Source organism: Habropoda laboriosa, unplaced genomic scaffold (genome assembly GCF_001263275.1).
Source record: "Habropoda laboriosa isolate 0110345459 unplaced genomic scaffold, ASM126327v1 scaffold387, whole genome shotgun sequence".
NCBI lineage: Eukaryota > Metazoa > Arthropoda > Insecta > Hymenoptera > Apidae > Habropoda > Habropoda laboriosa.
In genome coordinates this window covers 284,922-309,500 of record NW_017100510.1, presented here as the reverse complement: position 1 = coordinate 309,500, position 24,579 = coordinate 284,922, and the positions used below count along the sequence as shown (strand labels likewise).

The window sequence follows — 24,579 nt, the reverse complement described above, 5'->3', positions numbered from 1 at the left end:
CAGAAAATTCGCGGCAAAGTCACAAAATTGAAAACGAAACTCCTCCCGTCTTCCATCCCCGAATTTCTCCCTCACTCTCCACTTCATTTAACCGCCGATTCATCTCGAGGAGAGCGTCATCGTCGGTGCTGTCCGCGCGTCGTCGCAAGGGGTAAAGAAGAACGACACGCAAGCCTGATTCGCCTCGTGAGAGGCGAGCAGCCGAGTCAACGAGGAGAAAATGGAAAAGAAAGGGAAAGAAAAAAAATGCACGAGCTGCACGAGCCGCTGGCTACCTAGAAGTCCGCTCGGGTAATTGAGTATTCCACCTCGAAAGAGTCATGTCGATCGACCGATACCCACGTCTGCCGGAAGTCGGCTGGGGATACTTTGCCCGGAAAGCTCGGCACGATAAATCGCTCGATTCTCTCGAGCTAGCTGCTCGCGGCTCGCCGCGTTCCTCGATCAAATTCGAACTTTTCTTTTTTCCTCTCTCTCTTTATTCTCCATTTTTCTTCTCCTTTCGTCGTGGGTTTTCAGTTACGCCGCGTGGGTGTGATTAATTTCGTCGTATAGATTGACTATAATGTCACGCTGTTGCTTTTCGTTGATATTTCTTGGGGCTGGGAAGCAGGTATCTGTGTGTGGTTTCAGAGAAATGTTGCTGGAAGAGCTGAGAATTTTTGGTGGAAGTTTGTAGAGTTGAAATTGTTTGTAATTTGGATTTTTGCTGGATTTTTGGAATGGTTTCTTTGCGAATTGTGGTAGATGCGGGATCTGAGAGATAATAGAAATTTTTATTTGGAGAATGAGGAGGTTTTCATCAAAATTTATTAATATTACATTCTTCATTTTTTTTTTTGTAGATAGGGAGAGATTTTAATAGAAATTTTTATCTAGAGAATGAGAAACCACGAGAGAATAACCTCGAATCTCAAGCAAAAAATTGAAAAAACTTTTCTTTAGAAATATTGGAAGTCAAATGGAAGTCAAGACAATTGGGAAAATCAAAGGAAGACCTTCTCAGCTTTCAAAGGGTTAAAAGTAACTCACTCACAATTTTAACCCTTTAACTCGCAAATTACTCTGTGCATAGAAATCTTAAACATCCAAACTCGACAAAATTGTCTTCTCCCTCCTCAAATAAAAGCCAAAGAAAATCCCTCAGCTTTCAAAGGGTTAAAAGTAACTCACTCAGAATTTTAACCCTTTAACTCGCAAATTACTCTGTACATAGAAATCTTAAATATCCAAACTCGACAAATTGTCTTCTCTCTCCTCAAATAAAAGCCAAAGAAAATCTCTCAGCTTTCAAAGGGTTAAAAGTAACTCACTCACAATTTTAACCCTTTAACTCGCAAATTACTCTGTGCATAGAAATCTTAAACATCCAAACTCGACAAAATTGTCTTCTCCCTCCTCAAATAAAAGCCAAAGAAAATCCCTCAGCTTTCAAAGGGTTAAAAGTAACTCACTCAGAATTTTAACCCTTTAACTCGCAAATTACTCTGTACATAGAAATCTTAAATATCCAAACTCGACAAATTGTCTTCTCTCTCCTCAAATAAAAGCCAAAGAAAATCTCTCAGCTTTCAAAGGGTTAAAAGTAACTCACTCACAATTTTAACCCTTTACCATTCAAATTATTCTGTGCATAGAAATCTTAAATATCCAAACTCGACAAAATTGTTAGACAATTGGGAAAATCAAAGGAAGACCTTCTCAGCTTTCAAAGGGTTAAAAGTAACTCACTCACAATTTTAACCCTTTAACTCGCAAATTACTCTGTGCATAGAAATCTTAAACATCCAAACTCGACAAAATTGTCTTCTCCCTCCTCAAATAAAAGCCCAAGAAAATCTCTCAGCTTTCAAAGGGTTAAAAGTAACTCACTCACAATTTTAACCCTTTAACTCGCAAATTACTCTGTGCATAGAAATCTTAAATATCCAAACTCGACAAAATTGTCTTCTCTCTCCTCAAATAAAAGCCAAAGAAAATCTCTCAGCTTTCAAAGGGTTAAAAGTAGCTCAGTTTCACAATTTTAACCCTTTACCATTCAAATTATTCTGTGCATAGAAATCTTAAATATCCAAACTCGACAAAATTCTCTTCTCCCTCCTCAAATAAAAGCCAAAGAAAATCTCTGAAATTGCAAAGGGTTAAATCATCCGACACACTCCATGAAAACACAACGTGTGTCCCAAAAGTCCCAACTACCACTAAACACCCCTAAACATAATTACTCTCCAAGAAATCGAACAACTTCTAAAAACCCAGTATTTCCTCTTCCAGAAGAGGAGGCACAGAATCGATAATAGACGTTCGATCCTCCGTCGTTGACTCGTGGTGTATTAGCATTGTTTACAGGCGGCCAAGGCAGCCCGAGATCCATCAAGGATGAACACTTAAGCGGAGCCCGTAATCGTAAGGAACGGTCGAGCACGTGGAAAACGCGTCTTATTTAAGCCCGCGCGCGTGCATACGTGATGTGGCCATTAAAGCGGGCTTCTGGCGACGACCTTCTCGCTCCGGAGACGCGCATCGTGCGTGCGCCTTAAAGACCCAGTTAACATTTCAAGCGTTCGCATGGCAATGCGCGCGATCGATCGGCCGCTCGTGAACTGAATTCACTCTTATTTAAAACCGTGAATCACCTCTAATCCTTTCTCCCACTTTGATCGATCACGCGTCTCAATTACGACACAAATTACCTTAGTTTCTTTTTTCCTTCGTTTTTCTATCTGCACGACGCGAGTACCTATGTACCTAGTTGCGTGCGTTTACACGTAGCTACCCATTTGTTCGCGAGAACCTTTTTAATTTTACCGACACGTGTGAATATGGTAATGAGCGTGGCATGGTGCGGAATAATGGAACGAACGGAGGGAAATATTAGATGCTGTCGTCAGCTGTTTCTTCGTGAAAAGCGTGTTTATCGTTTGAGACGTGTTGGAATTGGCTTTTTCGCATAGGTGGAGATGGGAAGATTGAGGTTTGCGAGTTTGCTGGAATTTTACGTGAAATTAGGGCAAGTATATTTGAGGTGAACGGAGTTGGGCGAAAGGACTTGTGATCGCAGACGTTTAGCAATGTGAAACGATTTTTCAATTTTTCTTTCATTTCCTCTGGGAAACTTAAATGTTCCATGGTTGTAACTTATTTATTTACACAGAGTGTTTCACCTAACTTTATCACCTGAAATATCTCTGTTGTGTTTGAAATTTGAAGTGAAACAATTTTCTTAATTTTCCTTCCATTTCCTGTAACTTAGGTGTTCTATAAAGTTTCTGTCTGAAACATTTCGCTTATTGTCAAATTACTGCGAATTACCTACGTGTCGTTGAAAATTTGATACTTTCGTCTGCGTTCAATTTTCCAGAGAAGTCCAGAAAATTAAGGTGAAGTTGGACTTTGAGAATTTTTCAATTTTTCAATATACGAAATACTGTTTCAGTCTAAAAAATTGCAATTGTTGTCAAATTATTACAAATTTGTCACTTTCTTCTGAATTAAATTTTCCAGAAAGTGAACACAATTAGACTCCAGCAATTTTTCAGTTTTCCTTAAATTTTCCATAACTTGAACGTTAATATTGCTTGTCTAAAAAATTGCAATTATTGTCATTCAAAATTTGTCACTTTCTTCTGAATTAGATTCCGAGTTAAACTTGAACAATTTGTCAATTTTCCTCAAATTTTCCATAACTCAGCCGTCCAATGCACAAAATATCGCTTGAGTCGTAAAAAATTGCAATTATTTCAGCGCCGACAAAAACATTGAAATATTTTCCTCCGCGTTCAATTATCCAGAATTCCCAATAATTACGGAAAATATCACGTCTATGTACTTAAAACCATCGTTACACACTGGTTAATTATTCAACATCGTTGGAGAAACGATACACGCCGTGAAAAAAGAGAAAAACTCACCGGAGAAAGAAAGAGAGAGAGGGAGAGAAACCTGGTCGCGTTAAACGCGTCGATTAATTCAAATTCAACGCGAATCGCTGTTCGGTAATCTATTAATAATTGCGGTTATTATTCGATAACATCTGACGGATCATTAACGTCGTTGTTGCGTGAAAAGCTGCTGCACGATGAATAGAAACGTGCGACTCTAATATTCCATAGCATCTGGCCGCGTGAAACGAACAATTCCAGCCGTTCAATAATTGATTAGAACACAAAAGAATAAGTAATCGCTCGAGTTAAACAAACCGCCGGCGTTCTAAATTATCAGATTGTTCCGTCCAGCGATATTTCCAACGCCGTAATTCGTTGATTAATTTTGCACTGCATGCAATTTTGGATTCATTTTTAATATTTTTTTCTTTTTATTTTGGGTGCGATCGAAATTTCATTTAAAAAGAATGAAAGCAAATCGAAAATCCGAATAATTTTCAATATTGTCGATGACCTTTCGCCATTTTTCTTGGCAAAAATCGCTGGGTTTGAGTCAATTATGGGCAATTCGCTAAAATTTCTTTTTGTATATTTTTTAGGTGCAATCAAAATTTGATTTAAAAAATTGAAGGCAAACTGAAATAATTTCCAGTATTTTTGATGACCTTTCGCCACTTTTCTGGGCGAAAAATCGTTGACTTTGAATCAATTATGGGCAATTCGCTAAAATTTCTTTTTGTATATTTTTTAGGTGCAATCAAAATTTGATTTAAAAAATTGAAGGCAAACTGAAATAATTTCCAGTATTTTTGATGACCTTTCGCCATTTTTCTCGGCAAAAATCGCTGACTTTGAATCAATTATGGGCAATTCGCTAAAATTTCTTTTTGTATATTTTTTAGGTGCAATCAAAATTTGATTTAAAAAATTGAAGGCAAACTGAAATAATTTCCAGTATTTTTGATGACCTTTCGCCAATTTTCTCGGCGAAAAATCGCTGACTTTGAATCAATTATGCGAATCCAGTTGGAGAAAATTGATTTGCACGCCTAATATTCAGTTTTAAATCGTTTTTGTATATTTTGGGTGCAATCGAAATTTTATCCAAAAAGAATGAAAACAGACAGAAATAATTTTCAATACTGTCGATGACCTTTCGCCATTTTTCTCGGCGAAAAATCGCTAACTTTGAATCAATTACGCGCAATTCGCTAAAAATTTTTTTCTATATTTTTCAAGTACAATCAAAATTTGATTTAAAAAGAACGAAGACAAATTGAAATAATTTCCAGTACTTCTGATGACCTTTCGCCATTTTTCTCGGCGAAAAATCGGCGGCTTTGCACACCTAATATTCACTTTTACTCCAAGTTTTTGCTAAAATCGTTTTTGTGCATTTTGGGTGCAATCGAAATTTTATCCAAAAAGAATGAAAACAGACAGAAATAATTTTCAATACTGTCGATGACCTTTCGCCATTTTTCTCGGCGCTTTTGAGTCAATTATGCGAATCCAGTTGGAAAAAATTGACTTTCACACCTGATATTTACCTTTACTCCGTGTTTCTTTTTTTAAAGAACGAGTTTAATTGTAAATGCTCTTTATGCTATTAAAGGTGCTATACTCTGCGTAAAGTTTCTGTACTCCATATTCGTAGTTTATAAGAAAATTACGTGGCGTGATTTCGTTCAACAGCGATTTTGATGAAACATTCACGATCCTTCTTGAAGGCAACGTTGGTTTATTTTTTAACGAGATTCTGTTATAGTTTTCAAGTATCAAGAGAATGTCTATGGCACCTGTGACGTTTCTACCGTTAATTTCAGTAGAGTTGGAAAGAAAATTAAGGGAACTTGGATGATTTTCTATCGAACTTTCCTTTCCCTGCAAAATTCGCTTTCTGAAATTTCTTTCTGATTTCAGGCATTCGGGATAATATTGAAAGTATCAATTTCCAAATTTTACGCGTTCAAATCTCCAACCCTTGAAACGACAAAAATTCAAGTTCCAAAATTCTCCAAAAAGTTCACTTCTCTCCTATAACACTAAATTTCTCGCCCGATAAAAATGTCCAAAGTAACCACTGAACGAATTACTCCAAAAAAATCGTTCATCCCTTATATTATCTTACGTTGAAAAAGAAAATTGCCAAATTCAAAGCAACAGTATCATAGAAAAGCCTGAAATCCTAAACGTACCTACAAAACATTTCTCGTCCTTCTTTCCCTCGATAAAAACGCCTTACATTATCTCATCTGAAAACAAAAAGCTCTGAAGATCGAAGCAAAAAAGTCGCAGAAAAACTTGAAATCCTAAACGAACAAAATATCTCTCGTCCCTCGTTTCACTCAGTAAAAACATCCGAAACAACCAAATTACCTCCCAAAATCCTCCATCCCCTCTATCGTCCCATCTCGAAACAAAAATCTGTCAAACTCCAAGCAAAGGAATCTCCGAAAAGCCTGAAATCCCCAAAATGCAATAAATCACAGAAAAATCCTCTCAACTCCCGCACGGAAAAGCGGGAACACCCGTGCACCACCCCTGTGAAAAACCTCGAGGTGCAAGTTGTCGAGGGAATTGCAGCGGCATTTGCATCGTAACCGTTTACAGGCCGCGTTAGGAACAATTAAAAACGCATTAGCGTCAGGGTCGACGTGTTTCACGTCGCCGGAGAAACGTTAAACAACGCGTGTATACACTGGTGAACGTTGCCCATAGAGAAGGAAAGAGAGAGAGAGAGGGAGACTAAGGGGCATCAACGGGGATATAATTTGATACGTTCGCGATTTGGTCTTATTTTTGAGTAATTTCGAGTCGCTCTGGGCGGCTCAGCTGCGCGCACAGCCAAGCTTCCCGTAATTACAGGCCGTCTAGCAGCTCCCTTCGTCTTTTACCTTCGTCCAGCGCACACCTTCCTCGCGATCGTCCTACCTTCCCTTCGTCCCTTTTGCTGGCAGAGCAGAACGAGAACCGGGACGGCCGTGGGCGACGTCTAGGAAGCGCCTAGAGATTCGCTAACGACGCGGCCAACAGAGTGAGACAGAGTGAATCGAGGGGTGGCGGAGGGATCTTGTGGTCGTTGAAGACCGAGGAATGTGGGAGAGAGAGAGAGAGAAGTTTCAGGTGGATGAGATGTTCTTGGTGAGGATTCAATGTTGGAGGAGATTCGAGGATTTGTAGGTTACAGTACCTAATGTTTTAATGGTGAGTAATGAATCACGATCTAATTGTGATCAATGTGAAATTTATTCGATAATTGGGTAGCCAATATTTCGTGGTGAGGATTCAACGTTGAAAGTAGAGCTGTTACTTAAGAGACACCCAGGTTACTCGTGAGATACTCGGGTAATCAGAAAGCACCCGGGTATCTGATGAGATGAGACAGCTGAGAGTAGATATCTATTATTCGTCGACTGTTTCGGCAGAGGTTTCAAAACGATATTGTGTTAGGGTACAGGTGCACTTTGACACGTCGGCATCGTTGCATCGCTGTCGCGACCGATCCGCATTTGTTTGCCCGGGGAACCACCAGCGGTAGCGGCCACCGAGATTTCGACTGTTTCATGTACATATTCGAGTACTCGTGAGATACCCGGGTCGATCGTGTTGTTTTCATCTACCCGTGTATCTCACGGGTACTCGAATACCTGGTTAAAAGTAATAGCTCTAGTTGAAAGTGATTTGGGGATTTGTTGATTTTAGTGATATTTTACTGGTGAATAGTGAAGGTTGGTACCTGTACTAAGTAAATGACGATAGTGAATAGTATTGATCGTTATGAAATTTATTTAATAATTGAGTAGCCAATATTTCGTAGTGAGAATTCAATGTCGAAAGAGATTCGGGGATTTGTAAATGCTAGTAACATTTTATTGGTGAATAATGAATGTTGGTATATTAAGTTGGTGAATCACGATCGATGTAAAACTTATTCAATACATAATTGAATAGCCAATAGTTTGTAGTGCGGATTCTGCGTTGAAAGGAGTTTGTAGATTCTGGTAATATTTTAGCGGTGAATAGTAAATGTTGGTACCTGTACTAAGTAAACGATGATCGTAAAAAGTATCGATCGATGTAAAATTTATTCAATAATTGAACTGTCAATACTTCGTGGCGAGGATTCAATGTTCGAAAAGATTTGGGGATTTGTAGGTTCTAGTAATATTTTAGTGGTGAATAGTAGATGTTGGTACAGTAAATAAATGGTGATCGTGAATAATATTGATCGATATAGAATTTATTCAACAATTGAATAGCTAATAATTTGTAACGAGGATTCAGTGTTGAAAGAAATTTGCAGATTCTAGTAATATTTTAGTGGTAAATAATAAATGTTGGTACCTGTACTAGGTAAATAATGATCGTAAAAGGTATCGATCGATATAAAATTATTTATAGCAAGAAAAACTAAAAGAATTCAAATTTTCATTATATTATTTCAACAAATGATTTAAAGCAACTTCCTTATATCATAAAATCCCCCATTGAAAAACCCTCTATTTCTCAACACACATTTTCAACCCCGTACAATCCTGAAACAGAAGGTGTTAACCTCCAAAATGAACTCGAAGAGCGAATAATTAAAACGGTAAAACGGTAAAACAGCCACGAATAAATTAGCCCAAGCGTAAGAAATACAACCTAAATCCCTAGAATTCCAACTTTCAACAATTCCCAAATGAAACGCTTCCCGTTAAAACTCCAAGCGGCGGGAACCTGTAAATTACCATCTCTACCCGGAAAGAAAAAAAAATCCAGCCGTTCTCGCAATCTTCTAAAATACTTCGCGGCAATTAACAGTAAAGAAAAAAACAAAAAATACCGTGTAACTATACATTACTGCTTCGTTAATTTTAACAACAGAACGAACCAACTTGAACGGGACGATCTCACGGTATTACCAAAAATAGTGCTCAAGATCAATCCGCAAGAAGAACGGTGGAATATATTTCTCGGAGAGAGTTCTTATTCTCGAGGATAATCACGTCACCGCGGACCATTAACGTCTCCTTTGGCTCCGTTCCTCCCGCAACGAAATAGCATATCAAGCTCAGGTCCCATGTGAATTACGCAGTCGACTAAACAATTAAGAAGCGCCAATTACGGAATTAAGTATGCAAATCAGCCGCCGTATATTACCGACCGCCTTCGTAATTATGTAAATTCACCGGTGAACAATCGCGACGACCCAGACTGTGTGTACCAGAACGCAGAGATACAGAGAGAGAGAGAGAGAGAGAGAGAGGGAGAGAAAAAAGCAAAAAAAAAAAAAAGAAAGAAAAGGAAAGCACAACCGTTGGTATCGGTTAACTTATTCTCCGCGAGCAACCTATTGAAACCTTTAACGCGTGTAACGCGGCCAGTGAAATTACCATTTCAATCGACCGGCTCGCAGTTACGATTAATCGCACGTAATGCATGGAACACCGTGTTCACCGCGGAGAAATATCGTGCTAATTTTCTGTTTTCGAGAAAGCCGCTGGGCAGCCATGGAAATATCTCGTTCGTGTCCTCTCGTGAAGTCTGAAGTTGATGGCTCTTGTTTATTAGGCTGCGGTCCATTCGTTCGACGATTTAGGATTCTTTTTTTTTTTTTCTAGCAAATTGATACGGGAGATTGTCGCGGATAAGTGTGATCGTGTGCTGGGACTGACTGTGAGAAATATTGTGCTAATTTTTAGTTTTAAGAAAGATAGAGGTCGTTGCAGTATTGAGATGAAAATGGCGTCATTTGGGGATTTTTTAATATTTTGGAATTTACGTTGTTAACTCTGTTACAAATTATCGAGGTAGTTTATATTCGTACGTTTAAATTATTCATTACGTAAGTTGTAGATACATATTTGTATTGCGTGTATTAAATATTTAATTGTAAATTTAATTTTGAGGTTTGGTGGAAACGGGTCGTTGCAATTTTGAGACGAAGATGGGCGTCGATGTTGCCTTTAGTTTATGGTTCTTTTAATATTTCGGAATCTGTGTTATTAGCACTGTTCTTAATTATTAAGTTAACTTGTGTATATTTATATTGCATACATTAGATAAGTTATTAACGGTTAAGTTAATTTATATATTTACGTTACGTATATCTAGTAACTTATTAATTCTCGAGCTCGGTTCTTTACTCTGTTACTAATTATCAAGTTGACACTTAATTTTCCCCTGATTTCGTAAACGCGAAAATAAATATTCCTATATGATCATAAACTAGCATTAACTAGACGTGCCGACGAATTAAATAAATCCCCAAAAATATTTCCCTAGACGCCTGCCAACCCACGGAAATTCTCAATAAAAACTTGGCAAAATTGAAAAACAACTCTATTTCACTATTTACTTATCTATGTTTCCGCGATGCAAATAGAAACCACATAAATTAAGATAATGAAAAAAGCTATAATTCTTCCGGAAGGTTAAAATTATACTTTACTCTACGAACAAAAAAATATCGTACAATTGTAGTTTTCATATTTGAAAAAAGGAAACACATTCTCTCCAATTTCAGTCGTAATTAAATACCGATAACAGCTGATTGAGATACCCGGGAAATTTTCCATAAATTTCAGCTAATCACCTTTCCAGATTTTTACTTTTTAATCGCGGGCTTAACGACTCCCGCCGGAACCGGTCGCCGTTGAGACGCGCGAACACGACAAATGACGAACCGTGGTAATGAGCGATTACTATTTAATTACAGGATCGGCTAGCCGCTCGACACGGCGAAACGTCTCGCCGATACCGGATATCGGTGACGATTTTTCCACGCGGACGGAATTGAAGATGTCGCGTGATTTGCATACACGAGCAGCGCCGGCCTCTAATTGCCATACTAGCAATTAGCATTACATTTTCATGTAGATATCTCTTCTCCTCCGACTCGCGGAGAAGTTAGATACATCGCAAACTCGTATTAAAATTGTCTCGTTTATTTTTCTACTCGCAGGCGAGAAAACGCGGGAAATTCAAATTTGTTCAATGTGAGATTTTAAACGGTGATCAAGTTACAAGCGATACCATGGTATTGAACGTTCTTCTCTCGCGAAGAATATGAGAAAGGTGAATTTTCTTTAGAAAAATAGAAAATTTGGGAATTCAGGACACGCGTTTCTTAATGTTACGAAAAACCGTAATCTTTCCACTGTTTTTAACGAAACTTCTTTACTGTCTCGTCGAAATATTCTTCAAATTCGTGAATAAAAATTTAGATAAACATTTAACTAGCGCACTTACAAAAAAAAAAAGGAGAGAAGAGAAACATATTCACGCTACGAACTACGAAGTAAACAGTCCTCCGAGCCCAGAAACACCGCTCAGCCTCACCGATTCCACGCGATACAACAGTAGTAAACACTCGAACAATCAGAGAATACAAACAGCTTCGTAAAAAAAAAAGAAAACCAACACGAGTCGCTCGCAGAGAAATCAGATCGTCCAATTGTTCAATTTACACGGCGGATCCTCGTTCGAGCGTGACGACTCGTTCAATGAAGACGTCAATCCGAGTCACAAAGGAACGAACGAAGACGAGAGAGGAAAGGGAAGAAGGAAAAAAAAAGGGAGAAATATCGACGTGTCATTGTCGAGTGGTTGGAACCTGAACGATCAACGAGACAGAGAGTCGTTTTTCGATCGGTCCAAAACGCAGGGCAAGTAGAGAGAGAGAGAGAAGAGGAACACATGGGGAAACACGAGGGACACCCGTGGAATCGCGCGGCGTTTCGAAGAGAAAAAAAAGAGATAAAAAAAAGTGGAAGATGACAGGAAGGCTACCGAGTGATATTGTTAGCGATGGACACCCCACGAAGCGAACGTCACGAGGGTAAACGACGCTTTAATAATGCTGATTAACGTGGCATTGTGCGTGTAGTCCTCGATCACGGCGAATAGAAACGCGTGCACGCGCGACGCCGCCATTGCTGTCGGCGTGCTTTCTATGGCAGTTTTCACTGTGTCCCCTTTCATCAATTTTATTTCGTTTGCCTATAGTTAGCGTTGAACAACTTTTTGTGTGAGATACGTGAGGTTGGTGGTTTTTTTCTTTTTGTTTCGAAGTTGGGGAAGGGCGGGAAATTTGAATCTGTTTAAGTGAGATTTTGATTGATAAGTGGGAAATTTGAGAATTAATTGTTTCAGTGCTTAATTAAACGTTTTCTAGTTCTTCTAAATATTCTCGTGTAATACATAAGAGAATAAAGATTGCAAATTGGAAAATTAATCTTTGGAATAGTTTATCCTAACCTAAATTTTGCAAGGATCCTGAAAATCTTTGCCACGCTAACACATACACAAAACCTTCCCAACAATCCTCAGAACCTTCCCCACACTAACTCAACTTAAAAATTTCCCACCATTCCTCAGATTCTTCCCGACGCTAACCTAACGGTTTATCCTAACCTAAATTTTGCAAGGATCCTGAAAATCTTTGCCACGCTAACACATACACAAACCCTTTCCAACAATCCTCAGAACCTTCCCCACACTAACTCAACTTAAAAATTTCCCACCATTTCTCAGGTTCTTCCCCACGTTAACCTAACCTAAAAATTTCTCAACAATCCTCGGAATCTTTGCCAACTTGACGTAAACGCTAAAATTTCCCTATAATCCTCAGAATCTTCGCCATCACAATTAATACGTAACAGTTTCCCAATAATCCTCAGAATCTTCGCCACCACAATTAATACACAAAAATTTCCCACCATTTCTCAGGTTCTTCCCCACGTTAACCTAACCTAAAAATTTCTCAACAATCCTCGGAATCTTTGCCAACTTGACGTAAACGCTAAAATTTCCCTATAATCCTCTAAATTTTCGCCACCACAATAAATACAGAAAAATTTCCCAACATTCCTCAGACTCTTCACCACCTCAACGAATACAAAAAAATTCCCCAACAATCTCAGAATCTTACGCTCACATTAGCACCTCTATTCACGCGAAAAAAGAAAAACATCCGTAGAATTATCCTCGCGTCTATAATTCCTCGCACGAGTCGTTGAAGCTCGATTTTCTAGGAAGGTCTGTGCTGGTTCGCGCGCTTGGCCGTAAAATTTGCATGACCATGCCCACGGAACCGACCTCCCCTCTCCCGTTTAAAAGCGTTTTACAAAACGCTGCTTGAATCGTGCCGTTCCGCGGGTTACATGTTTCACTTAACAAAAGGGTAATTACTCGCGACGGCTAATGATAATTGCTCGTGACTTAACTGCAAAGGCAATTCCCTTTCGTAATATCAATTCCCTGTAAACAGTGTCGACTGGCAGACCGAACGGCGGGGATTCATTCCGCTATCACGTCCATTCCGTTTGCGTAACCGTATATTAGAGGTAATTAGTATTGCAACTGTTCGTTCTGCCGTTGGCAGACGTCATTAAAAAATCGCTTCGTGCCAGCTCATGCGACCGACAAGACCGAGAATAGTAGGAGATTTACCGTCTAACGTTTAAAGACTTTATACGTACCGCGACGGGACTTTTCTTAATTGAATATTCCGTTAGTTGGACGTTCGATCAAAACCCCCGGGACGATTCATTTTTCTTCTTGCGTTTCTCTCCTTCTTTTCTTCTCTGCTCGTGTAATCAGGGACAATTGTAGATTTAAAGTTGATACCGGAGAACGGGGATCGTTGAGAAATCTGGCCAAGCTACGACGAAGGCTTTTGACAAGCGTGACACAGGTTCGCTCGGGTGGTTTTTTATCGAACATGCGAGCTTTTTGTATGTTTGGGAAAATAGTGGAGGAAGTACGAAGAGGAATTTTATGGTATACAGTGATTTTATCAACGAAGTGAGATTTGGGAAATTTTGGAAAACGGTAGGAAATGTGAAAGAGGAATTTATGGTACCTACAGTGTTTCATCGATTCGACTATTTTTTTGGAAATTTGGGAAAATGGTATAAAATGTGAAAGAGGAATTTATTTTATCAACGAAGTGAATTTTTTGGGAATTTGGGAAAACAGTGGAGAAATTGTATAAAAATATGAAAGAGGAATTTGTGGTGTAGTGTTTCGTTGATTCGACTGTTTTATCAACGAAATAAGTTTTTCGTGAATTTAGGAAAATGGTAGGAAATGTGAAAGAAGAATTTATGGTACCTATAGTGTTTCATCGATTCGGCTGTTTTATTAACGTGAAAGAGTTTTTTGTAAATTTGGGAAAATAGTGGAGAAATTGTAGGAAATGTGAAAGACCTATTGAACAAGTCGGTTCTTTTTGTAAATTTGGAAAAATGGTAAGATATGTGAGAGAAGAATTTCTAGCAGGTATTCATAATGCTTCTTTGGCTCGATTATTTTATCAACTCAGTGTAAATTTTTGTAAATTTCGCGAAATCCTCAAGTTTCTCTACCGCATTTTTCATCATTTCTCCACTATTTTCCCAAAGTACGAAAAACCCACCTACTGAACGAAACACTGTACTACAAATTCTTCTGTCACATTTTTCACAGCTTCTCCGCAATTTTCCCAAATTAAGCAAAGACTCGCGTCGTGAATAAAAGAATCGAGTGAGTGAAAATTACGCCAGCGCAATTTATAGTGAAAAATTATAGAGAAATGGTAGTAATTTCAAGGAAAGTTACAATAAAATAGTGAAACATTATAGAGAAATGGTAGTAATTTGAACGAAAATCATAATAAAATATGAATCATACCGGAATATAATATACTAAATTACAAGCGAAATATATTACCGTCAATTATACCGAATTACACTGAAATAGGATGCGGTAAATTGTAGCAAAACACGGTGCACCAAATTATAGTAATAAAGTAGAGCGAAATCCCGGGGAAATATATAAGAATATTCGTTAAAAAAAAAAAAAAAAGTACTTAAGAAGTGCAACAGAATTTTTACAAAATATCGTCAGAAATATTTTTCTCACCATTTCGAAGTGATCGTTATACCGCAGCATTTAGAGACGAAGAAATTTACGTTCCTCTGAAGTTGCCACACGCGGGAAGTTTTTTGCCCTAATGAAGCATAATTGTGAAGTAGAAACGTGGAACGATCCGAGTATGCAGCTACATTAGAATTTCTGTTATCTAAATATTCTGTTATCAAGACGTTGTTTTTTCTTCTTCTCTTCTTTTCCCCCTTTCTTCTTTCGTAACGAGCATTGATTACAGTACAACGACAGCGTAACGCGGTATAATAACATGTGGGCGAGCAAAGTGGCACAGATTCAACGTTGTAAGGATTTTTTACAACGTCGTAACGATTTCAAGTCCCTCGCTTAATGCACGAGAAATCTAAACGCGAAGGTAATAATCGAGGAAGCATAGGCACACACGAGCACTGAGGCAACGGCGTATCGAACGAGCTGAGAAACGGGACGAAATGTAGGGAAGAAGGAGAAAAATAAATGTGTACAGCGAAACTGGGTATTGAGAGTCAATTATGACAGATAGATTCGTTAATGTATCGTCTACCGGTGGAAGAAAAAAATGTGCAACGAATGACACTTCGATCGTTATCCATTTCTTGTAATTTATTGACGGAATGAAGAAAAATGTGGCAGGGTCGTTAAGAACACATTTTTAACGTCGTTTAAGATAGCTGCGCTCGTTACATACACTTTCCATTAGCATATAAGACGGAGGGGAGCTCGCAAAGTACGCAAAAAACGGTTCAGATGTAATTTCCTCTAAATAATTTATGAAGTGAGCAATTATGAAAAATTAGAGAGATGGTAATATCGTTAAAAATACATTTGTAATCTCGTTGATGATACTTTTCTTCTTTTTTTTCTTACCAATAAGTGAAAGGTTAGGTAATCTGAGAGACGTGTTTTGAAAGATGCGTCGCTTCTGGCAATTCGCGAAGTGTTTTTCGTGAATGTAAAGGAGTTTCAGCGATATTTAGTATTCGGAATTTCAGTGTTTTCGGTATTCACAATTTTAGTGATTTTAGCATTCAGGATTTCGGTGATTTCAGTATTCAGAATTTCGGTGAATTCAGTGATTTCGGAATTCAGAATTTTAGTGATTTCAGTATTCAGAATTTTAGTGATTTTAGTATTCAGGATTTCGATGATTTCAGTATTCAGAATTTCGGTGAATTCAGTATTAAAAATTTCAGTGATTTCGGAATTCAGTATTCAGAATTTTAGTGATTTTAGTATTCAGAATTTCAGTGATTGTAGTATTCAGAATTTCACTGATTTCAGTATTCAGAATTTCAGTATTTAGAATTTCAGTGATTTCGGAATTCAGTGAATTCAATATTCAGAATTTCAATGAATTCAGGATTTCAGTGATTTTAAAATTCAGAATTTCAGTATTCAGGATTTCAATGAATTCAGCATTCAGAATTTCAGTGGTTTCACAATTCCGAATTTCAGCGAATTCAGTATTCAGAATTTCAGCGATTTCAATAGATATTCAGAATTTCCGTGATTTCAGAATTCAGAATTTCATATACAGAATTTCAACGAATTCAGTGCCCAGAATTCAGAATTTCAGTGCCTTCAATATTCAGAATTACGTACACAGAATATCAGAGCAAGAAGAATTTCCTAGAATGCTTAAAAATACATTTCCAAAGCCTTCCGAGAGTTCCAGCAGAATGATACCCAATAAAAGCTAATACCACAGGATGGACTGTAAGAAGAGCAACTGAGAACGAGGAAGAAGATCAGGAGGAGACAAAAAGAAGTTCTCTTGGCACCATTATGTGCCACGAAGAGCGACGAGGTCGCGCCGGAATAGATTAGAGAAAACGGCTCGAGAATTCCTTATCGAAACGGTTCCACGACCTTCCCTCCCTCTCGTTTCCTCTTTTCCTCTGCTTCTCTGTGTAGCGGACGTTAGGGTGGAGAACTCGCAATGGTAATTACCGATACCGGCTAATTGCTAGATAAACTGCTGTCTCCGCCGCGAGAACTCGACAATTAGTCCAACTTGGCGTCCAGAAATTTTTCTAACGCTTCATACGTTTCCCTACCAACCTGAAATCTCTTCAATTATCTCTTTTACCGTCCTCCGACGTTTTAAAATCGTGCACACTCACACGAAGAGCGGAACAACGTGGGTAAATTTTTTTTTTTGAAAATTCAATTCTGCATCGAATCACGTTGCTCGCGTTTGAATATAGCAAATGAGTGCGGAAATAACACAAATTAGCTAAGACGATCGAGTATACTTAATTTATGGCAACTCGTAATTTAAGATTGTAGCTTCATGCTTTCGTAAATTTATTTTCAAATAAAATGTTTTTTATTTTAATTCGTATCATTTAGTGCAGAAATGACATAAATCGTAAAAATTACTAATGATAAAGAAAATTACACTTTCATACACGTTTCATAAAAATTTTGACAAAAATATTGTCCCTAATTTTTGAAAAAAGAATCAAAATAGAAATGGCAACTATTATTGATAAAGAAAACTACATTTTCATACACATTTCATAAAAATTTTGACGAAAATATAGTCTTCAATTAAAAAAAAAAGAAGAAATAGTGTTTTCTCGTTCCTGAAAAATTAAGTAAGAGTGACTTATGCCACTTCTGATCTCACCGATTCAATTATACCTAAAAGAAGGTGACAATTCGAGATCGTGTGCTATATAAGACACTTCACGAAGTCCAACTACTCGTTTACTCGAAGTCACGTTCGAATCTGTTCACTTCCTACTGTAATTGGGAAGCTGACGGAAGTCGAATGGTACCAGAAGTTCCCATTTCGAACGAAGAGGAACTGGATCCTTTTCCCTGTCTTCCAAACTGAAACTTCCTCTAGGGGAACCCTATTTTGAGTCAATTCTTCGACAAAACGAAATGAGGTAAAAAAGCCATCTCGACAAACTCATTCCAGAGAAAATCTCATTCTATAAAAATTGGAAAAATCATTGTCACAATTATGTTACAAGCAACGAAGATTATTTTGGAGACGACCAAACAGATATTGCTGAAGAAACGAATAAAATTCGCTATATAAGCTTAAAATCACCTAAAAATTGAATTCCAGCAATTCCACGAAAATTGAAAAAATCATTGTCACAATTATGTTACAAGCAACGAAGATTATTTTGAAGACGACTAAACAGATATAACTATAATTTCTCCAGGAACATTCTCAATAGAATACTAAATCGAGCTCAAGACTATAAAATTAAATTCCAGAAAATTCCACGCAATTTTCCAGCGAAATACCTCGTTCCAGCAATTCCACCAAGATAGAAAAACTAATCGGCATAATTACATTACAAGCAACGAGTACCATTTCGAAGCTCAAGCAAACAAACATTACCGAAGTAAATGAATAATTCGTATTTCGTGTAATTTCTCCAGGAACATTCTCGACGGAATACTAAATCTCTCTGAAATTCCACGAAATTCTACGCAACTTTCTAAGGTAATACGCGGTGTCGGGGCTATTAGATAAGTGGTTAGCCTCTCCGTTTGACTACGAAGTCACGATGAAAATGGTAGCCTATCCAGCTCGGTCAAGTAACTCGAGAAATAACAGTGATCGAATGGTAACGCGAGGACCTCTCGTTCCTGTTCCAAGAACACCGCCTCAAGTAACACGCTGATGAGACAAAATTGACCAAAAAGCGAGCAAACCACGACGGAGTAACACACGGCATCGGGAGAGAGGCCACTTCATCATCGAATCATTGACTGAGACGTCGCTTCGGGCGGTTCATTCGATAAGTGTCTGAATCCCTTGAACGCCGTTTTACCTTTTCAAATTGCTGCTCTGACCGGGGCTGCTTGAAAGAAACAATAAAAGATGTGGATAATCGGAGGGAGGGACGAGAGGATTGTTAGAATGAAAATTACCACTTCATACTTTTCAATTTTTACATTGTGCTCTTCGTTGTGTGGTTCGTGTCAAATTAGGGTTGACGGGATAGAGAGGACAATGGTGGAAAATGGTCCGTTTTGGGCATTTTTGGTAACGTGAAATTGTTAAAATTAAGGAAGCTACGGATTTTAATGATCTGTTGAATGATTATTTCAAAGATGTATTGGTATTATTTCGTGTGAAATTAGGGTTGACGGGATGGAGAGGACAATGGTGGAAAATGGTCCGTTTTGGGCATTTTTGGTAACGTGAAATTGTTAAAATTAAGGAAGCTACGGATTTTAATGATCTGTTGAATGATTATTTCAAAGATGTATTGGTATTATTTCGTGTGAAATTAGGGTTGACGGGATGGAGAGGACAATGGTGGAAAATGGTCCGTTTTGGGCATTTTTGGTATCGTGAAATTGTTAAAATTCAGAAAGCTACGGATTTTAGTTTAATGATCTGTTGAATGATTATTTCAAAGATGTATTGGTATTATTTCGTGTGAAATTAGGGTTGACGGGATGGAGAGGACAATGGTGGAAAATGGTCCGTTTTGGGCATTTTTGGTAACGTGAAATTGTTAAAATTAAGGAAGCTACGGATTTTAATGATCTGTTGAATGATTATTTCAAAGATGTATTGGTATTATTTCGTGTGAAATTAGGGTTGACGGGATGGAGAGGACAATGGTGGAAAATGGTCCGTTTTGGGCATTTTTGGTAACGTGAAATTGTTAAAATTCAGAAAGCTACGGATTTTAATGATCTGTTGAATGATTATTTCAGAGATGTATTGGTATTATTTCGTGTGAAATTAGGGTTGACGGGATGGAGAGGACAATAGTGGAAAATGGTCCGTTTTGGGCATTTTTGGTAACGTGAAATTGTTAAAATTCAGAAAGCTACGGATTTTAGTGATCTGTTGAATGATTATTTCAGGATGCATTAGTATTACTTCGTGTGAAGTTAGATTTGGTAGGATGGTACGGACAATGGTAAAAAATGGTCCATTTTGTGGTCACCTTGTTGCTAATGTGAAATTGTTGCAAATCGAAAACTACGGGTTTTAGTAACTTGTTGCAGGACTATTTTACAGATGTATCATCATTTTTCTTTTTGTACCATTCGCATGAAGCCAAATTTGATAGGATTCAAAGGACAATGGTAAACATAAGGCCAATTTTTATGTACGTATGCTTTCTAGTAAGATCAATCTTTGATACCAATTGCTGATTTTCTTTAAAATTTTCTAATATTTCATTAAAAATAGTATAAAGTAAAGTGCTTCACCTAAGGTTCAAAAAAATAATTATAATTAAGAAATAGTTACAAAGAGAAGTAAAAAAATTAACGTAATACCGCTAAAGAAAAACCTTATTTTTTATCAGTTCTTCTTTAAAATCAACGCGTATCCTATAATTCCACCCTATTACATACGAATTCGATTAACCGAATCAGCACTGACTCGCAAAATTTCGCTTAGCTCCGCCACTTTAAAAGACGCACCAACAAAATTCGGCGAAAACACGCAAAAAAGAGCGAAGAACGAATTCATGCATTTTCAACACCAGAATTACACAATCCTTAACGAACATCTAAACGCAACAACACAGCCGCCCCGAATTCTTCGTTTTATCTCTTCGTTTCCCTTTCAATTCCCCTCGGCCCATCCGGAATCCGTGATTTCTGCGTTACGCAACCGATAATTTGCCGCTTCGAATCTCGGCCGTGTTATTACACGAAAACGCCTCCCTCTCTCTCTCTCTCTCTCTCTTCGGCTCATTATCGTTCAAGTGTCGTCCAATCACGCAGCCAGAGATTTTTTTCCCCTAATTACATTCCCCCCGTCGATCGGACGTTTTTGCGCTCGCCACGCTCTCGTTTCTCTCCGAGATTAATCGCTCAATCAAAAAATCCACTTTTTACATTCGACTCTATTGGAAAATCGCTCTTTTTTCTCTCTCTCTCTCTCTCGCTGTCGATTTTTTCCTTTGTACGTCTTTGTACGAGAAACACACCGCTTCTTGCTCGAACGTGCAGGACTGTCTATATGTATGCGCATTTAAGTATAGAGTTGGGTGGATTGTGTATTGCCCTAATCGGGTGGCAAACAGGCATCCATTGGGTTATTCTGGATGTTAAGTTACGAGATCAGCCGACGGCCAGGAAAAGCAAGAAAAGAGTACACGTCGACATCGATACTTGACACGACGATTAGCATAAATTTATCCGGGGAGTGGTGGGTATATGTACAAGGTGTTTCCACTAAAATATCTCCGCTGACTTTGGATCGTGCGGAAAAATAATTGGTACGAAAGAGGAATTCTCTCTTCAAGGTGATATTTTCTTCGAGATTTCAAATTCGCTGCAATTTCTTCAAGTGGTATACGAAGAAATGTTGCAGGATTGAATTACTGTAGAGCTAGGAAGGAATAGTTCTTCCTTCGAGATTTTAAATTCAGTGCAAGTTTTTCAAATTACATGCGAAAAAACGTTAGAGGAACTAATTAAATTATTTTATAGCCACGAATTAAGGATTCTCTCTTCAAGGTCGCATTTTTCTCAAGATTTCAATCTCGTTGCAATTTTTTCAAACGATACAGCTACGCTACAATTCCTAAGATTAACCCTAGAGCGGTGTTCGGGTCTTTTTTGACCCACCGCCTTTTTATACTTTTAGTCATTTTTGCTGTTATCAAGTTTACGTTCCTCGACATTATTTTAAACGTTCATTGTCTAGGTTCGTACTTCGCGTTGGAAAGAAAAATTATTACACGTAAGGTCTTAGGTCCTTTTCCACCCAAAAGTCTTAAGTGTCTTAACAGTCAAAACGAAGACCACTCTAGGGCTAACCCCTTAACCTATGATTTCTTTTCTGACCGTGCATCTAAGCGTCAGCCATTTGCTATTTTAGTACTGCATCGTGTAATAAAAGTTAGTCTGTTACAGATTAATTATATTTTGTAATTCTCAGTCTTAGGAATTGAAACGAAAGTTAGGATCACGATGAAGTTTTCTTATCGATACAACTATTTCTCTCACATCTTCACCAGAATCTCTGACACGTTATTATAGGTTAATCACGCAACGCAAAAGTGCGATGTAATTCACCTAATTCCCATTCAAACCAACACAACTCCATTTCCATTCCGAAAATTCAAAGACTCACACCGAACTCGACAAAACAAACTTCATCGTTCCCTCCGAATTCACTATTCTCCCTATAATCACTCTCAATTCTCCTGCACTCTAAACTTCTCAACGAAACTCTATAAACCTGACAGAAGAACGAATTTAACCATACCTCTCGCGTTGACTTCGAAATCCTCGTACAAATTCCCCCAGAAAAATCGCGTCTCCACAGAGAAACGTATTTTTCCAACACTGCAAAATCCACAAGAATCCTAAAAATATTCGAAACGATCACGCACCACCCGGTATACGGGAGAACAAGTTTCACGAACGGAACGAAATCGTGGCCATGTTTGTGCCCCTTTGGTGCATCGCGAGTTCGCCCCTAGGGACTTTTCCCTGCTCGTTTCGCACCTCGAACGGGGGATTTTGAATGAAGTGTTCGCGGAAGAGGCGGAGATTGAATATGAACGCGTGATTTTCTGCACGGGAAAGGCAGCTTGTTACGGAATCGACGCCATTTTTCACGGCCTCGTGTGATGGTGGTGAAGAAGAGCAACGCGGTTCTTCGAGGTGAATAAGCGTTCGATTTTATGGGAACGGTGTCGAGGTGGTTTTTCTCCAATTTTATTTTCGTCGAGAATCGTGTGACGATTGTGGATGAACGGGAGCACGGTGAATCGTATCTTTTGTCAATTGTACTTATGCGAATTTGCGGAATATTTTTGACGTGAAAATTCGTCCCTGCTTAGTGTGGTATTTTGTGAAAGTAGCGGCAAGGAAGAATTATTAGGTAATTTCAGTTCTTTTAATGCTTCTGTGAAGACAGCAATTTTCAAGGATAGGGTAAAGTTGCCTAATACGAGACCCATTTCTCAAAGAAGTCATAACTGTCGACTAAGAACACTTTTATTAAAATTCGATGCATGTTTTAGAAGTACGATGCGTATTCTTTTGTAAGGTACTGGAATGTACGGTAAAGAAAATTCGGCTCCTTGGTAATAAAATAAAAAGGAAAACTATGCAAATACGAAGATTTAAAAAATGTCTACTTTTTCTGTCTTTCTTCACACATTGGGCATATTAAATCTGTCTCTTCAGCGCCGCAGACTTCGTGGGCTCATCGGTAACGCTTTGTACGCTAAAACAAAATTGGGTACCTAATACGAGACTCTTCTTATAATAGGAACTTCCGAGGGTCTCGTATTCGGAAACCATAACACGGTAGCTATTAAGTAGCTTCGAGACTAAGTCTTCGTTGTTTAACGACACGTAACTAGTAAGCCTTAAACTCCATCGCATGCATTGTACAACGGTATTTATGGAAATGATTATAAACTTACTATTCTCGAGGTATTTGTAATTTAATCGAACCACTTGAAAAACTTTCTGCAACGTATTGCACAAATATGCTTGTCGAAGACGCTCGATCGATTTCGATCAAATTTCATGTTTAATTTGATGATTAACGCGGTTAATTACGAAACAAAACAGCATCGCTACGACAGTCGAGAGTTCCGTAACGGAGATATGCTGAAAACACAGACTGTATCGATTGTTTGAATAAACGTTGAATAATTTTACTTCTGGTTCGTTTCTTATTCAAACATCATCTCAAAAATAATAATACTAAAAATTATATTAAATTCCCAATAAACGAAGCAACAAATGATTTCAACAGATCATACTGAGATATACGCATGTTAAATGAGTTACTTAAATGTTAAACGAAATAATCTAATTTTTAGTTAACCAAACACTTTCTTAATAATAGCAAGATTAAAAACCGTATTAAATTTCCCATAAAAGAAACAAAAATTCCAACTGACCACATAAAGAATTATACATATTCAACAAATGACTGAAACGTTAAATGAAGAATCTAATTTGTAGTTGAAACGCTTCCTCAAAAATAACATCGTTAAAAACCGTATTTTCCATAAATGAAATAAAAATTACGACAAGAAATTGAATAAATATTAAAAGAAGTAATCTAACGTTTACTTAATTTCTTAACCAAATTTTCTCTCAACAATAACAACACTAAAAATTGTATCAAACTCCTATTAAACTAAATTATGAAACTAAAAAATTCCAACTGACCACACCGAGAAATTGAAGAAACTGAATAAACGTTAAACGAATAATCCAATTGTCGGTAAATTTCTTACCTAAATTAAGTTCCCAAACAAATTACCTACTTAATCGTTAAAAGAAATACTCCAATTTCTCGTCAATATCTTAACCCTAGAGAGGTCTTCGTTTTGACTGTAACTTAAGAGGGTCTTCTAGTGTGACGGTTTCAAAAAATCAATTTTCATTTTTTGCATATATCGAAAGTACAACTCTTTAAGGTATGTACTCCTGAAGCTTTATAGTTGTCTTCGGTAAAATAACGAAGTTATAGCTCGTTTAGTGTGACACATCAAGGGAGAATCTAAATTGCACTGAAAACTTTAAACGCGTTTCTCTCGGAACCGTGTTTTCTGAAATGGTTGCCACGATCTGGCAAAAACTACTGAACCAATCGATCTCAAATTTTGCACACGTCTTCAGAACATATGTGGCTATGGTCGGTAGCAGAATTATGCCAAAATATATATTTTTCTGATTTTTGGAGCCTCTGAAAGACGAAAAAAAGTCGCAAAAATGGATACTTCCTATTCGAAGTGCCGCCATTTTTTTAATTTTCAATAGTTTTCTTTTATTCTACTACCGACCATAGCGACATGCATACTAAATAAGAATCAATTGGATT

At 37.8% G+C, this 24,579-nt stretch overlaps 1 protein-coding gene across 1 annotated transcript in view; it reads right to left on the bottom strand.

Annotated features, from left to right (window-relative positions):
- Positions 1-24,579, bottom strand: part of LOC108576330 (homeotic protein empty spiracles-like) — a 56,399-nt gene that overhangs the window by 24,112 nt on the left and 7,708 nt on the right. The window lies entirely within an intron of this gene.